This window comes from Hemiscyllium ocellatum, unplaced genomic scaffold (genome assembly GCF_020745735.1).
Source record: "Hemiscyllium ocellatum isolate sHemOce1 unplaced genomic scaffold, sHemOce1.pat.X.cur. scaffold_890_pat_ctg1, whole genome shotgun sequence".
In the NCBI taxonomy this organism is placed as follows: domain Eukaryota; kingdom Metazoa; phylum Chordata; class Chondrichthyes; order Orectolobiformes; family Hemiscylliidae; genus Hemiscyllium; species Hemiscyllium ocellatum.
Window position 1 is genome coordinate 113,883 of NW_026869290.1, and position 16,510 is coordinate 130,392.

At 49.7% G+C, this 16,510-nt stretch overlaps 8 non-coding genes across 8 annotated transcripts; all 8 read right to left on the reverse strand.

The window, feature by feature from the left end:
• Nucleotides 1-588: 588 nt before the first annotated feature.
• trnad-guc (transfer RNA aspartic acid (anticodon GUC)) lies at nt 589-660 on the reverse strand. Its single transcript has one exon. It is a non-coding gene; the product is annotated as a tRNA-Asp (tRNA).
• A 1,925-nt stretch (nt 661-2,585) lies between these two features.
• Nucleotides 2,586-2,657, reverse strand: trnad-guc (transfer RNA aspartic acid (anticodon GUC)). The gene has a single exon. It is a non-coding gene; the product is annotated as a tRNA-Asp (tRNA).
• Nucleotides 2,658-4,582: 1,925 nt separating this feature from the next.
• trnad-guc (transfer RNA aspartic acid (anticodon GUC)) lies at nt 4,583-4,654 on the reverse strand. Its single transcript has one exon. It is a non-coding gene; the product is annotated as a tRNA-Asp (tRNA).
• Nucleotides 4,655-6,579: 1,925 nt separating this feature from the next.
• Nucleotides 6,580-6,651, reverse strand: trnad-guc (transfer RNA aspartic acid (anticodon GUC)). The gene has a single exon. It is a non-coding gene; the product is annotated as a tRNA-Asp (tRNA).
• Nucleotides 6,652-8,576: 1,925 nt separating this feature from the next.
• Nucleotides 8,577-8,648, reverse strand: trnad-guc (transfer RNA aspartic acid (anticodon GUC)). The gene has a single exon. It is a non-coding gene; the product is annotated as a tRNA-Asp (tRNA).
• A 1,925-nt stretch (nt 8,649-10,573) lies between these two features.
• On the reverse strand, nt 10,574-10,645 carry trnad-guc (transfer RNA aspartic acid (anticodon GUC)). The gene has a single exon. It is a non-coding gene; the product is annotated as a tRNA-Asp (tRNA).
• A 1,925-nt stretch (nt 10,646-12,570) lies between these two features.
• trnad-guc (transfer RNA aspartic acid (anticodon GUC)) lies at nt 12,571-12,642 on the reverse strand. Its single transcript has one exon. It is a non-coding gene; the product is annotated as a tRNA-Asp (tRNA).
• Nucleotides 12,643-14,567: 1,925 nt separating this feature from the next.
• Nucleotides 14,568-14,639, reverse strand: trnad-guc (transfer RNA aspartic acid (anticodon GUC)). Its single transcript has one exon. It is a non-coding gene; the product is annotated as a tRNA-Asp (tRNA).
• Between the last annotated feature and the right edge of the window lie 1,871 nt (nt 14,640-16,510).

Consider the following 16,510-nt stretch of genomic DNA (forward strand, 5'->3'; position numbering starts at 1 on the left):
GTCCTTCTATCGAGAAGAGCAGACAATGCCACTCAGATGACTTGGACTTTCCACTGTGGGTGTAGTACAGCCTGCCAGCAGCAGGGGACGGTGTTGCGTCACCTTAATCGCAGGATCAGGTCCAAACTCTGAGGGGGAGTGACCCCTTTTTGATTGGAGGGAGGGAGGAAGCGGGGAAACCTGACATTCATTTGTCGCTACCGGTTGCTTAAAGGTTTTCATTTGCACTCCGTTTGCGTGGGAGTTATATGCCCACCGACGGGACGAAGTAACAACAAAATCAGAATGGGAAACAGAAATTGCTGGAGAAAGTCAGCATCTGGAGTGGGGGAAGAAAGCAGTCAACGTTTGTGGTCCAGTGACGCTTCTCCAGAACGGCAGTTTTGATTGGTGGTCAAAAAGCAGGAAGTCTCAAATGGATGAAAGGACAAGTTTGCCAGGGAGAGCAGAATCGAGACTACGACATGTTTGGTTTGTTGGCAAGAGCAGGCCGCTCGGACATGTGAATGCACGCCTTTGGAGCAAACGGGACTTGAATTGGGCACTCCTGCATTGAGATATGGTGCGTGCCTCTCAAAATGCCGCCGACTCCCCGGCGGGGAATTGAACCCCGGTCTCCCGCGTGACAGGCGGGGATACTAACCACTATACTACCGAGGATTGCACGGCTTTGCGCTCTGCGACATGGGTATTAGATAGAATGTGCTTATGTGTAATCTTGATTTGTTGTCAATTTGAGTTTTTCTTTAGATCATCTTCTACCTCTGTGGAGATGATTAAGATATCAGTTATTGTTGTTTTCATGTTTTATTCTGTGAATATCTATCTTTCAAGTAATCCGCCGCTGCTGTAAAACAGCCTTTTCGTTGTGCCCTACCATCTGTGTTAAACTTGGTCCGCTGCTGATCCACGCGCTCTCCCGTTACCTGCTTCTGACAAACTGATTCATACGCTGGCCTGGAATACAGCACAAATCCAGCAGCCTGGCTTCAATTCCCGCTGCCAAATGGACTCAACATGAAAGATTGCCCTTTTCAAGCTCGTCCCCTCAGCTTCAACTCCCACCCATCAATCGCTCCCTCATCAGAGAGCAGTGCTCCTGGAGGACGGTGGTGACTTTACTGCACGCTGCATCAGCTCCACTGTAAACGTCGAAACACTTTGCCAACAATTTCTTGATGTTTATAAAATCGTGAGGACGAACAGTTAATCGCAGGTTTACTTCCAACTCACGTCAGTCTCTGAGCCATGCGTTCAACATGGAAACATAGAAAAGAAGTGCAGGAGTAGGCCATTCAGCCCTTCAAGTCAGGCAGCATCCGAGGAGCAGGAAAATCAGGATGCTGCCTGACTTGCTTTGTTTTTCCAGCACCACTCCAATCGAGACTCTGATTTCCAGCAACTGCACTCCTCACTCGTTCCATTCAGCCCTTCGAGACATCACCACCATTCAAGATCATCATGACTGAACATGCCATTTCAGTGACCACTCCAGCTTCCTCTCCGTACCCCTGGATCACTTTAGCTGCAAGTTCCACGTCCGGCTCGCTATTGAACGTATCTCCCAAACCGTCTTAACCGCATCTTCCTGTGGGAGACAAGTCCACAGGCTCACCACTCTCTGAGAGAAAAATTCTTCCAGAATCGCTTGCCCTTCATTCTGAGACTGTGACCCCTGGTTCTGGACGTCCCCAACATTGGGAACTGGTGAACTTTGAAGGGCTTATGCTCGAAACGTCGAATTCCCTATTCCTGAGATGCTGCCTGGCCTGCTGTGCTTTGACCAGCAACACATTTTCAGCTGGGATCCCTCAGTGCCGAGCATGGATCTGCATGGGTTTCTCTTCAGAAGGGTCGGTGTGGACCTGTCCGTCTGAATGGCCTGCTTCCACACTGTGGTGATTCTATGGTGCCAACAGTGTAGGTTGAGTTCCTGCACGTGCTTTCTCAAGCTTGCCTCTGTGTTGACCTTCATGTTAACCCAGCCACTGGGCTTTGTCCTTCTATCGAGAAGAGCAGACAATGCCACTCAGATGACTTGGACTTTCCACTGTGGGTGTAGTACAGCCTGCCAGCAGCAGGGGACGGTGTTGCGTCACCTTAATCGCAGGATCAGGTCCAAACTCTGAGGGGGAGTGACCCCTTTTTGATTGGAGGGAGGGAGGAAGCGGGGAAACCTGACATTCATTTGTCGCTACCGGTTGCTTAAAGGTTTTCATTTGCACTCCGTTTGCGTGGGAGTTATATGCCCACCGACGGGACGAAGTAACAACAAAATCAGAATGGGAAACAGAAATTGCTGGAGAAAGTCAGCATCTGGAGTGGGGGAAGAAAGCAGTCAACGTTTGTGGTCCAGTGACGCTTCTCCAGAACGGCAGTTTTGATTGGTGGTCAAAAAGCAGGAAGTCTCAAATGGATGAAAGGACAAGTTTGCCAGGGAGAGCAGAATCGAGACTACGACATGTTTGGTTTGTTGGCAAGAGCAGGCCGCTCGGACATGTGAATGCACGCCTTTGGAGCAAACGGGACTTGAATTGGGCACTCCTGCATTGAGATATGGTGCGTGCCTCTCAAAATGCCGCCGACTCCCCGGCGGGGAATTGAACCCCGGTCTCCCGCGTGACAGGCGGGGATACTAACCACTATACTACCGAGGATTGCACGGCTTTGCGCTCTGCGACATGGGTATTAGATAGAATGTGCTTATGTGTAATCTTGATTTGTTGTCAATTTGAGTTTTTCTTTAGATCATCTTCTACCTCTGTGGAGATGATTAAGATATCAGTTATTGTTGTTTTCATGTTTTATTCTGTGAATATCTATCTTTCAAGTAATCCGCCGCTGCTGTAAAACAGCCTTTTCGTTGTGCCCTACCATCTGTGTTAAACTTGGTCCGCTGCTGATCCACGCGCTCTCCCGTTACCTGCTTCTGACAAACTGATTCATACGCTGGCCTGGAATACAGCACAAATCCAGCAGCCTGGCTTCAATTCCCGCTGCCAAATGGACTCAACATGAAAGATTGCCCTTTTCAAGCTCGTCCCCTCAGCTTCAACTCCCACCCATCAATCGCTCCCTCATCAGAGAGCAGTGCTCCTGGAGGACGGTGGTGACTTTACTGCACGCTGCATCAGCTCCACTGTAAACGTCGAAACACTTTGCCAACAATTTCTTGATGTTTATAAAATCGTGAGGACGAACAGTTAATCGCAGGTTTACTTCCAACTCACGTCAGTCTCTGAGCCATGCGTTCAACATGGAAACATAGAAAAGAAGTGCAGGAGTAGGCCATTCAGCCCTTCAAGTCAGGCAGCATCCGAGGAGCAGGAAAATCAGGATGCTGCCTGACTTGCTTTGTTTTTCCAGCACCACTCCAATCGAGACTCTGATTTCCAGCAACTGCACTCCTCACTCGTTCCATTCAGCCCTTCGAGACATCACCACCATTCAAGATCATCATGACTGAACATGCCATTTCAGTGACCACTCCAGCTTCCTCTCCGTACCCCTGGATCACTTTAGCTGCAAGTTCCACGTCCGGCTCGCTATTGAACGTATCTCCCAAACCGTCTTAACCGCATCTTCCTGTGGGAGACAAGTCCACAGGCTCACCACTCTCTGAGAGAAAAATTCTTCCAGAATCGCTTGCCCTTCATTCTGAGACTGTGACCCCTGGTTCTGGACGTCCCCAACATTGGGAACTGGTGAACTTTGAAGGGCTTATGCTCGAAACGTCGAATTCCCTATTCCTGAGATGCTGCCTGGCCTGCTGTGCTTTGACCAGCAACACATTTTCAGCTGGGATCCCTCAGTGCCGAGCATGGATCTGCATGGGTTTCTCTTCAGAAGGGTCGGTGTGGACCTGTCCGTCTGAATGGCCTGCTTCCACACTGTGGTGATTCTATGGTGCCAACAGTGTAGGTTGAGTTCCTGCACGTGCTTTCTCAAGCTTGCCTCTGTGTTGACCTTCATGTTAACCCAGCCACTGGGCTTTGTCCTTCTATCGAGAAGAGCAGACAATGCCACTCAGATGACTTGGACTTTCCACTGTGGGTGTAGTACAGCCTGCCAGCAGCAGGGGACGGTGTTGCGTCACCTTAATCGCAGGATCAGGTCCAAACTCTGAGGGGGAGTGACCCCTTTTTGATTGGAGGGAGGGAGGAAGCGGGGAAACCTGACATTCATTTGTCGCTACCGGTTGCTTAAAGGTTTTCATTTGCACTCCGTTTGCGTGGGAGTTATATGCCCACCGACGGGACGAAGTAACAACAAAATCAGAATGGGAAACAGAAATTGCTGGAGAAAGTCAGCATCTGGAGTGGGGGAAGAAAGCAGTCAACGTTTGTGGTCCAGTGACGCTTCTCCAGAACGGCAGTTTTGATTGGTGGTCAAAAAGCAGGAAGTCTCAAATGGATGAAAGGACAAGTTTGCCAGGGAGAGCAGAATCGAGACTACGACATGTTTGGTTTGTTGGCAAGAGCAGGCCGCTCGGACATGTGAATGCACGCCTTTGGAGCAAACGGGACTTGAATTGGGCACTCCTGCATTGAGATATGGTGCGTGCCTCTCAAAATGCCGCCGACTCCCCGGCGGGGAATTGAACCCCGGTCTCCCGCGTGACAGGCGGGGATACTAACCACTATACTACCGAGGATTGCACGGCTTTGCGCTCTGCGACATGGGTATTAGATAGAATGTGCTTATGTGTAATCTTGATTTGTTGTCAATTTGAGTTTTTCTTTAGATCATCTTCTACCTCTGTGGAGATGATTAAGATATCAGTTATTGTTGTTTTCATGTTTTATTCTGTGAATATCTATCTTTCAAGTAATCCGCCGCTGCTGTAAAACAGCCTTTTCGTTGTGCCCTACCATCTGTGTTAAACTTGGTCCGCTGCTGATCCACGCGCTCTCCCGTTACCTGCTTCTGACAAACTGATTCATACGCTGGCCTGGAATACAGCACAAATCCAGCAGCCTGGCTTCAATTCCCGCTGCCAAATGGACTCAACATGAAAGATTGCCCTTTTCAAGCTCGTCCCCTCAGCTTCAACTCCCACCCATCAATCGCTCCCTCATCAGAGAGCAGTGCTCCTGGAGGACGGTGGTGACTTTACTGCACGCTGCATCAGCTCCACTGTAAACGTCGAAACACTTTGCCAACAATTTCTTGATGTTTATAAAATCGTGAGGACGAACAGTTAATCGCAGGTTTACTTCCAACTCACGTCAGTCTCTGAGCCATGCGTTCAACATGGAAACATAGAAAAGAAGTGCAGGAGTAGGCCATTCAGCCCTTCAAGTCAGGCAGCATCCGAGGAGCAGGAAAATCAGGATGCTGCCTGACTTGCTTTGTTTTTCCAGCACCACTCCAATCGAGACTCTGATTTCCAGCAACTGCACTCCTCACTCGTTCCATTCAGCCCTTCGAGACATCACCACCATTCAAGATCATCATGACTGAACATGCCATTTCAGTGACCACTCCAGCTTCCTCTCCGTACCCCTGGATCACTTTAGCTGCAAGTTCCACGTCCGGCTCGCTATTGAACGTATCTCCCAAACCGTCTTAACCGCATCTTCCTGTGGGAGACAAGTCCACAGGCTCACCACTCTCTGAGAGAAAAATTCTTCCAGAATCGCTTGCCCTTCATTCTGAGACTGTGACCCCTGGTTCTGGACGTCCCCAACATTGGGAACTGGTGAACTTTGAAGGGCTTATGCTCGAAACGTCGAATTCCCTATTCCTGAGATGCTGCCTGGCCTGCTGTGCTTTGACCAGCAACACATTTTCAGCTGGGATCCCTCAGTGCCGAGCATGGATCTGCATGGGTTTCTCTTCAGAAGGGTCGGTGTGGACCTGTCCGTCTGAATGGCCTGCTTCCACACTGTGGTGATTCTATGGTGCCAACAGTGTAGGTTGAGTTCCTGCACGTGCTTTCTCAAGCTTGCCTCTGTGTTGACCTTCATGTTAACCCAGCCACTGGGCTTTGTCCTTCTATCGAGAAGAGCAGACAATGCCACTCAGATGACTTGGACTTTCCACTGTGGGTGTAGTACAGCCTGCCAGCAGCAGGGGACGGTGTTGCGTCACCTTAATCGCAGGATCAGGTCCAAACTCTGAGGGGGAGTGACCCCTTTTTGATTGGAGGGAGGGAGGAAGCGGGGAAACCTGACATTCATTTGTCGCTACCGGTTGCTTAAAGGTTTTCATTTGCACTCCGTTTGCGTGGGAGTTATATGCCCACCGACGGGACGAAGTAACAACAAAATCAGAATGGGAAACAGAAATTGCTGGAGAAAGTCAGCATCTGGAGTGGGGGAAGAAAGCAGTCAACGTTTGTGGTCCAGTGACGCTTCTCCAGAACGGCAGTTTTGATTGGTGGTCAAAAAGCAGGAAGTCTCAAATGGATGAAAGGACAAGTTTGCCAGGGAGAGCAGAATCGAGACTACGACATGTTTGGTTTGTTGGCAAGAGCAGGCCGCTCGGACATGTGAATGCACGCCTTTGGAGCAAACGGGACTTGAATTGGGCACTCCTGCATTGAGATATGGTGCGTGCCTCTCAAAATGCCGCCGACTCCCCGGCGGGGAATTGAACCCCGGTCTCCCGCGTGACAGGCGGGGATACTAACCACTATACTACCGAGGATTGCACGGCTTTGCGCTCTGCGACATGGGTATTAGATAGAATGTGCTTATGTGTAATCTTGATTTGTTGTCAATTTGAGTTTTTCTTTAGATCATCTTCTACCTCTGTGGAGATGATTAAGATATCAGTTATTGTTGTTTTCATGTTTTATTCTGTGAATATCTATCTTTCAAGTAATCCGCCGCTGCTGTAAAACAGCCTTTTCGTTGTGCCCTACCATCTGTGTTAAACTTGGTCCGCTGCTGATCCACGCGCTCTCCCGTTACCTGCTTCTGACAAACTGATTCATACGCTGGCCTGGAATACAGCACAAATCCAGCAGCCTGGCTTCAATTCCCGCTGCCAAATGGACTCAACATGAAAGATTGCCCTTTTCAAGCTCGTCCCCTCAGCTTCAACTCCCACCCATCAATCGCTCCCTCATCAGAGAGCAGTGCTCCTGGAGGACGGTGGTGACTTTACTGCACGCTGCATCAGCTCCACTGTAAACGTCGAAACACTTTGCCAACAATTTCTTGATGTTTATAAAATCGTGAGGACGAACAGTTAATCGCAGGTTTACTTCCAACTCACGTCAGTCTCTGAGCCATGCGTTCAACATGGAAACATAGAAAAGAAGTGCAGGAGTAGGCCATTCAGCCCTTCAAGTCAGGCAGCATCCGAGGAGCAGGAAAATCAGGATGCTGCCTGACTTGCTTTGTTTTTCCAGCACCACTCCAATCGAGACTCTGATTTCCAGCAACTGCACTCCTCACTCGTTCCATTCAGCCCTTCGAGACATCACCACCATTCAAGATCATCATGACTGAACATGCCATTTCAGTGACCACTCCAGCTTCCTCTCCGTACCCCTGGATCACTTTAGCTGCAAGTTCCACGTCCGGCTCGCTATTGAACGTATCTCCCAAACCGTCTTAACCGCATCTTCCTGTGGGAGACAAGTCCACAGGCTCACCACTCTCTGAGAGAAAAATTCTTCCAGAATCGCTTGCCCTTCATTCTGAGACTGTGACCCCTGGTTCTGGACGTCCCCAACATTGGGAACTGGTGAACTTTGAAGGGCTTATGCTCGAAACGTCGAATTCCCTATTCCTGAGATGCTGCCTGGCCTGCTGTGCTTTGACCAGCAACACATTTTCAGCTGGGATCCCTCAGTGCCGAGCATGGATCTGCATGGGTTTCTCTTCAGAAGGGTCGGTGTGGACCTGTCCGTCTGAATGGCCTGCTTCCACACTGTGGTGATTCTATGGTGCCAACAGTGTAGGTTGAGTTCCTGCACGTGCTTTCTCAAGCTTGCCTCTGTGTTGACCTTCATGTTAACCCAGCCACTGGGCTTTGTCCTTCTATCGAGAAGAGCAGACAATGCCACTCAGATGACTTGGACTTTCCACTGTGGGTGTAGTACAGCCTGCCAGCAGCAGGGGACGGTGTTGCGTCACCTTAATCGCAGGATCAGGTCCAAACTCTGAGGGGGAGTGACCCCTTTTTGATTGGAGGGAGGGAGGAAGCGGGGAAACCTGACATTCATTTGTCGCTACCGGTTGCTTAAAGGTTTTCATTTGCACTCCGTTTGCGTGGGAGTTATATGCCCACCGACGGGACGAAGTAACAACAAAATCAGAATGGGAAACAGAAATTGCTGGAGAAAGTCAGCATCTGGAGTGGGGGAAGAAAGCAGTCAACGTTTGTGGTCCAGTGACGCTTCTCCAGAACGGCAGTTTTGATTGGTGGTCAAAAAGCAGGAAGTCTCAAATGGATGAAAGGACAAGTTTGCCAGGGAGAGCAGAATCGAGACTACGACATGTTTGGTTTGTTGGCAAGAGCAGGCCGCTCGGACATGTGAATGCACGCCTTTGGAGCAAACGGGACTTGAATTGGGCACTCCTGCATTGAGATATGGTGCGTGCCTCTCAAAATGCCGCCGACTCCCCGGCGGGGAATTGAACCCCGGTCTCCCGCGTGACAGGCGGGGATACTAACCACTATACTACCGAGGATTGCACGGCTTTGCGCTCTGCGACATGGGTATTAGATAGAATGTGCTTATGTGTAATCTTGATTTGTTGTCAATTTGAGTTTTTCTTTAGATCATCTTCTACCTCTGTGGAGATGATTAAGATATCAGTTATTGTTGTTTTCATGTTTTATTCTGTGAATATCTATCTTTCAAGTAATCCGCCGCTGCTGTAAAACAGCCTTTTCGTTGTGCCCTACCATCTGTGTTAAACTTGGTCCGCTGCTGATCCACGCGCTCTCCCGTTACCTGCTTCTGACAAACTGATTCATACGCTGGCCTGGAATACAGCACAAATCCAGCAGCCTGGCTTCAATTCCCGCTGCCAAATGGACTCAACATGAAAGATTGCCCTTTTCAAGCTCGTCCCCTCAGCTTCAACTCCCACCCATCAATCGCTCCCTCATCAGAGAGCAGTGCTCCTGGAGGACGGTGGTGACTTTACTGCACGCTGCATCAGCTCCACTGTAAACGTCGAAACACTTTGCCAACAATTTCTTGATGTTTATAAAATCGTGAGGACGAACAGTTAATCGCAGGTTTACTTCCAACTCACGTCAGTCTCTGAGCCATGCGTTCAACATGGAAACATAGAAAAGAAGTGCAGGAGTAGGCCATTCAGCCCTTCAAGTCAGGCAGCATCCGAGGAGCAGGAAAATCAGGATGCTGCCTGACTTGCTTTGTTTTTCCAGCACCACTCCAATCGAGACTCTGATTTCCAGCAACTGCACTCCTCACTCGTTCCATTCAGCCCTTCGAGACATCACCACCATTCAAGATCATCATGACTGAACATGCCATTTCAGTGACCACTCCAGCTTCCTCTCCGTACCCCTGGATCACTTTAGCTGCAAGTTCCACGTCCGGCTCGCTATTGAACGTATCTCCCAAACCGTCTTAACCGCATCTTCCTGTGGGAGACAAGTCCACAGGCTCACCACTCTCTGAGAGAAAAATTCTTCCAGAATCGCTTGCCCTTCATTCTGAGACTGTGACCCCTGGTTCTGGACGTCCCCAACATTGGGAACTGGTGAACTTTGAAGGGCTTATGCTCGAAACGTCGAATTCCCTATTCCTGAGATGCTGCCTGGCCTGCTGTGCTTTGACCAGCAACACATTTTCAGCTGGGATCCCTCAGTGCCGAGCATGGATCTGCATGGGTTTCTCTTCAGAAGGGTCGGTGTGGACCTGTCCGTCTGAATGGCCTGCTTCCACACTGTGGTGATTCTATGGTGCCAACAGTGTAGGTTGAGTTCCTGCACGTGCTTTCTCAAGCTTGCCTCTGTGTTGACCTTCATGTTAACCCAGCCACTGGGCTTTGTCCTTCTATCGAGAAGAGCAGACAATGCCACTCAGATGACTTGGACTTTCCACTGTGGGTGTAGTACAGCCTGCCAGCAGCAGGGGACGGTGTTGCGTCACCTTAATCGCAGGATCAGGTCCAAACTCTGAGGGGGAGTGACCCCTTTTTGATTGGAGGGAGGGAGGAAGCGGGGAAACCTGACATTCATTTGTCGCTACCGGTTGCTTAAAGGTTTTCATTTGCACTCCGTTTGCGTGGGAGTTATATGCCCACCGACGGGACGAAGTAACAACAAAATCAGAATGGGAAACAGAAATTGCTGGAGAAAGTCAGCATCTGGAGTGGGGGAAGAAAGCAGTCAACGTTTGTGGTCCAGTGACGCTTCTCCAGAACGGCAGTTTTGATTGGTGGTCAAAAAGCAGGAAGTCTCAAATGGATGAAAGGACAAGTTTGCCAGGGAGAGCAGAATCGAGACTACGACATGTTTGGTTTGTTGGCAAGAGCAGGCCGCTCGGACATGTGAATGCACGCCTTTGGAGCAAACGGGACTTGAATTGGGCACTCCTGCATTGAGATATGGTGCGTGCCTCTCAAAATGCCGCCGACTCCCCGGCGGGGAATTGAACCCCGGTCTCCCGCGTGACAGGCGGGGATACTAACCACTATACTACCGAGGATTGCACGGCTTTGCGCTCTGCGACATGGGTATTAGATAGAATGTGCTTATGTGTAATCTTGATTTGTTGTCAATTTGAGTTTTTCTTTAGATCATCTTCTACCTCTGTGGAGATGATTAAGATATCAGTTATTGTTGTTTTCATGTTTTATTCTGTGAATATCTATCTTTCAAGTAATCCGCCGCTGCTGTAAAACAGCCTTTTCGTTGTGCCCTACCATCTGTGTTAAACTTGGTCCGCTGCTGATCCACGCGCTCTCCCGTTACCTGCTTCTGACAAACTGATTCATACGCTGGCCTGGAATACAGCACAAATCCAGCAGCCTGGCTTCAATTCCCGCTGCCAAATGGACTCAACATGAAAGATTGCCCTTTTCAAGCTCGTCCCCTCAGCTTCAACTCCCACCCATCAATCGCTCCCTCATCAGAGAGCAGTGCTCCTGGAGGACGGTGGTGACTTTACTGCACGCTGCATCAGCTCCACTGTAAACGTCGAAACACTTTGCCAACAATTTCTTGATGTTTATAAAATCGTGAGGACGAACAGTTAATCGCAGGTTTACTTCCAACTCACGTCAGTCTCTGAGCCATGCGTTCAACATGGAAACATAGAAAAGAAGTGCAGGAGTAGGCCATTCAGCCCTTCAAGTCAGGCAGCATCCGAGGAGCAGGAAAATCAGGATGCTGCCTGACTTGCTTTGTTTTTCCAGCACCACTCCAATCGAGACTCTGATTTCCAGCAACTGCACTCCTCACTCGTTCCATTCAGCCCTTCGAGACATCACCACCATTCAAGATCATCATGACTGAACATGCCATTTCAGTGACCACTCCAGCTTCCTCTCCGTACCCCTGGATCACTTTAGCTGCAAGTTCCACGTCCGGCTCGCTATTGAACGTATCTCCCAAACCGTCTTAACCGCATCTTCCTGTGGGAGACAAGTCCACAGGCTCACCACTCTCTGAGAGAAAAATTCTTCCAGAATCGCTTGCCCTTCATTCTGAGACTGTGACCCCTGGTTCTGGACGTCCCCAACATTGGGAACTGGTGAACTTTGAAGGGCTTATGCTCGAAACGTCGAATTCCCTATTCCTGAGATGCTGCCTGGCCTGCTGTGCTTTGACCAGCAACACATTTTCAGCTGGGATCCCTCAGTGCCGAGCATGGATCTGCATGGGTTTCTCTTCAGAAGGGTCGGTGTGGACCTGTCCGTCTGAATGGCCTGCTTCCACACTGTGGTGATTCTATGGTGCCAACAGTGTAGGTGGAGTTCCTGCACGTGCTTTCTCAAGCTTGCCTCTGTGTTGACCTTCATGTTAACCCAGCCACTGGGCTTTGTCCTTCTATCGAGAAGAGCAGACAATGCCACTCAGATGACTTGGACTTTCCACTGTGGGTGTAGTACAGCCTGCCAGCAGCAGGGGACGGTGTTGCGTCACCTTAATCGCAGGATCAGGTCCAAACTCTGAGGGGGAGTGACCCCTTTTTGATTGGAGGGAGGGAGGAAGCGGGGAAACCTGACATTCATTTGTCGCTACCGGTTGCTTAAAGGTTTTCATTTGCACTCCGTTTGCGTGGGAGTTATATGCCCACCGACGGGACGAAGTAACAACAAAATCAGAATGGGAAACAGAAATTGCTGGAGAAAGTCAGCATCTGGAGTGGGGGAAGAAAGCAGTCAACGTTTGTGGTCCAGTGACGCTTCTCCAGAACGGCAGTTTTGATTGGTGGTCAAAAAGCAGGAAGTCTCAAATGGATGAAAGGACAAGTTTGCCAGGGAGAGCAGAATCGAGACTACGACATGTTTGGTTTGTTGGCAAGAGCAGGCCGCTCGGACATGTGAATGCACGCCTTTGGAGCAAACGGGACTTGAATTGGGCACTCCTGCATTGAGATATGGTGCGTGCCTCTCAAAATGCCGCCGACTCCCCGGCGGGGAATTGAACCCCGGTCTCCCGCGTGACAGGCGGGGATACTAACCACTATACTACCGAGGATTGCACGGCTTTGCGCTCTGCGACATGGGTATTAGATAGAATGTGCTTATGTGTAATCTTGATTTGTTGTCAATTTGAGTTTTTCTTTAGATCATCTTCTACCTCTGTGGAGATGATTAAGATATCAGTTATTGTTGTTTTCATGTTTTATTCTGTGAATATCTATCTTTCAAGTAATCCGCCGCTGCTGTAAAACAGCCTTTTCGTTGTGCCCTACCATCTGTGTTAAACTTGGTCCGCTGCTGATCCACGCGCTCTCCCGTTACCTGCTTCTGACAAACTGATTCATACGCTGGCCTGGAATACAGCACAAATCCAGCAGCCTGGCTTCAATTCCCGCTGCCAAATGGACTCAACATGAAAGATTGCCCTTTTCAAGCTCGTCCCCTCAGCTTCAACTCCCACCCATCAATCGCTCCCTCATCAGAGAGCAGTGCTCCTGGAGGACGGTGGTGACTTTACTGCACGCTGCATCAGCTCCACTGTAAACGTCGAAACACTTTGCCAACAATTTCTTGATGTTTATAAAATCGTGAGGACGAACAGTTAATCGCAGGTTTACTTCCAACTCACGTCAGTCTCTGAGCCATGCGTTCAACATGGAAACATAGAAAAGAAGTGCAGGAGTAGGCCATTCAGCCCTTCAAGTCAGGCAGCATCCGAGGAGCAGGAAAATCAGGATGCTGCCTGACTTGCTTTGTTTTTCCAGCACCACTCCAATCGAGACTCTGATTTCCAGCAACTGCACTCCTCACTCGTTCCATTCAGCCCTTCGAGACATCACCACCATTCAAGATCATCATGACTGAACATGCCATTTCAGTGACCACTCCAGCTTCCTCTCCGTACCCCTGGATCACTTTAGCTGCAAGTTCCACGTCCGGCTCGCTATTGAACGTATCTCCCAAACCGTCTTAACCGCATCTTCCTGTGGGAGACAAGTCCACAGGCTCACCACTCTCTGAGAGAAAAATTCTTCCAGAATCGCTTGCCCTTCATTCTGAGACTGTGACCCCTGGTTCTGGACGTCCCCAACATTGGGAACTGGTGAACTTTGAAGGGCTTATGCTCGAAACGTCGAATTCCCTATTCCTGAGATGCTGCCTGGCCTGCTGTGCTTTGACCAGCAACACATTTTCAGCTGGGATCCCTCAGTGCCGAGCATGGATCTGCATGGGTTTCTCTTCAGAAGGGTCGGTGTGGACCTGTCCGTCTGAATGGCCTGCTTCCACACTGTGGTGATTCTATGGTGCCAACAGTGTAGGTTGAGTTCCTGCACGTGCTTTCTCAAGCTTGCCTCTGTGTTGACCTTCATGTTAACCCAGCCACTGGGCTTTGTCCTTCTATCGAGAAGAGCAGACAATGCCACTCAGATGACTTGGACTTTCCACTGTGGGTGTAGTACAGCCTGCCAGCAGCAGGGGACGGTGTTGCGTCACCTTAATCGCAGGATCAGGTCCAAACTCTGAGGGGGAGTGACCCCTTTTTGATTGGAGGGAGGGAGGAAGCGGGGAAACCTGACATTCATTTGTCGCTACCGGTTGCTTAAAGGTTTTCATTTGCACTCCGTTTGCGTGGGAGTTATATGCCCACCGACGGGACGAAGTAACAACAAAATCAGAATGGGAAACAGAAATTGCTGGAGAAAGTCAGCATCTGGAGTGGGGGAAGAAAGCAGTCAACGTTTGTGGTCCAGTGACGCTTCTCCAGAACGGCAGTTTTGATTGGTGGTCAAAAAGCAGGAAGTCTCAAATGGATGAAAGGACAAGTTTGCCAGGGAGAGCAGAATCGAGACTACGACATGTTTGGTTTGTTGGCAAGAGCAGGCCGCTCGGACATGTGAATGCACGCCTTTGGAGCAAACGGGACTTGAATTGGGCACTCCTGCATTGAGATATGGTGCGTGCCTCTCAAAATGCCGCCGACTCCCCGGCGGGGAATTGAACCCCGGTCTCCCGCGTGACAGGCGGGGATACTAACCACTATACTACCGAGGATTGCACGGCTTTGCGCTCTGCGACATGGGTATTAGATAGAATGTGCTTATGTGTAATCTTGATTTGTTGTCAATTTGAGTTTTTCTTTAGATCATCTTCTACCTCTGTGGAGATGATTAAGATATCAGTTATTGTTGTTTTCATGTTTTATTCTGTGAATATCTATCTTTCAAGTAATCCGCCGCTGCTGTAAAACAGCCTTTTCGTTGTGCCCTACCATCTGTGTTAAACTTGGTCCGCTGCTGATCCACGCGCTCTCCCGTTACCTGCTTCTGACAAACTGATTCATACGCTGGCCTGGAATACAGCACAAATCCAGCAGCCTGGCTTCAATTCCCGCTGCCAAATGGACTCAACATGAAAGATTGCCCTTTTCAAGCTCGTCCCCTCAGCTTCAACTCCCACCCATCAATCGCTCCCTCATCAGAGAGCAGTGCTCCTGGAGGACGGTGGTGACTTTACTGCACGCTGCATCAGCTCCACTGTAAACGTCGAAACACTTTGCCAACAATTTCTTGATGTTTATAAAATCGTGAGGACGAACAGTTAATCGCAGGTTTACTTCCAACTCACGTCAGTCTCTGAGCCATGCGTTCAACATGGAAACATAGAAAAGAAGTGCAGGAGTAGGCCATTCAGCCCTTCAAGTCAGGCAGCATCCGAGGAGCAGGAAAATCAGGATGCTGCCTGACTTGCTTTGTTTTTCCAGCACCACTCCAATCGAGACTCTGATTTCCAGCAACTGCACTCCTCACTCGTTCCATTCAGCCCTTCGAGACATCACCACCATTCAAGATCATCATGACTGAACATGCCATTTCAGTGACCACTCCAGCTTCCTCTCCGTACCCCTGGATCACTTTAGCTGCAAGTTCCACGTCCGGCTCGCTATTGAACGTATCTCCCAAACCGTCTTAACCGCATCTTCCTGTGGGAGACAAGTCCACAGGCTCACCACTCTCTGAGAGAAAAATTCTTCCAGAATCGCTTGCCCTTCATTCTGAGACTGTGACCCCTGGTTCTGGACGTCCCCAACATTGGGAACTGGTGAACTTTGAAGGGCTTATGCTCGAAACGTCGAATTCCCTATTCCTGAGATGCTGCCTGGCCTGCTGTGCTTTGACCAGCAACACATTTTCAGCTGGGATCCCTCAGTGCCGAGCATGGATCTGCATGGGTTTCTCTTCAGAAGGGTCGGTGTGGACCTGTCCGTCTGAATGGCCTGCTTCCACACTGTGGTGATTCTATGGTGCCAACAGTGTAGGTTGAGTTCCTGCACGTGCTTTCTCAAGCTTGCCTCTGTGTTGACCTTCATGTTAACCCAGCCACTGGGCTTTGTCCTTCTATCGAGAAGAGCAGACAATGCCACTCAGATGACTTGGACTTTCCACTGTGGGTGTAGTACAGCCTGCCAGCAGCAGGGGACGGTGTTGCGTCACCTTAATCGCAGGATCAGGTCCAAACTCTGAGGGGGAGTGACCCCTTTTTGATTGGAGGGAGGGAGGAAGCGGGGAAACCTGACATTCATTTGTCGCTACCGGTTGCTTAAAGGTTTTCATTTGCACTCCGTTTGCGTGGGAGTTATATGCCCACCGACGGGACGAAGTAACAACAAAATCAGAATGGGAAACAGAAATTGCTGGAGAAAGTCAGCATCTGGAGTGGGGGAAGAAAGCAGTCAACGTTTGTGGTCCAGTGACGCTTCTCCAGAACGGCAGTTTTGATTGGTGGTCAAAAAGCAGGAAGTCTCAAATGGATGAAAGGACAAGTTTGCCAGGGAGAGCAGAATCGAGACTACGACATGTTTGGTTTGTTGGCAAGAGCAGGCCGCTCGGACATGTGAATGCACGCCTTTGGAGCAAACGGGACTT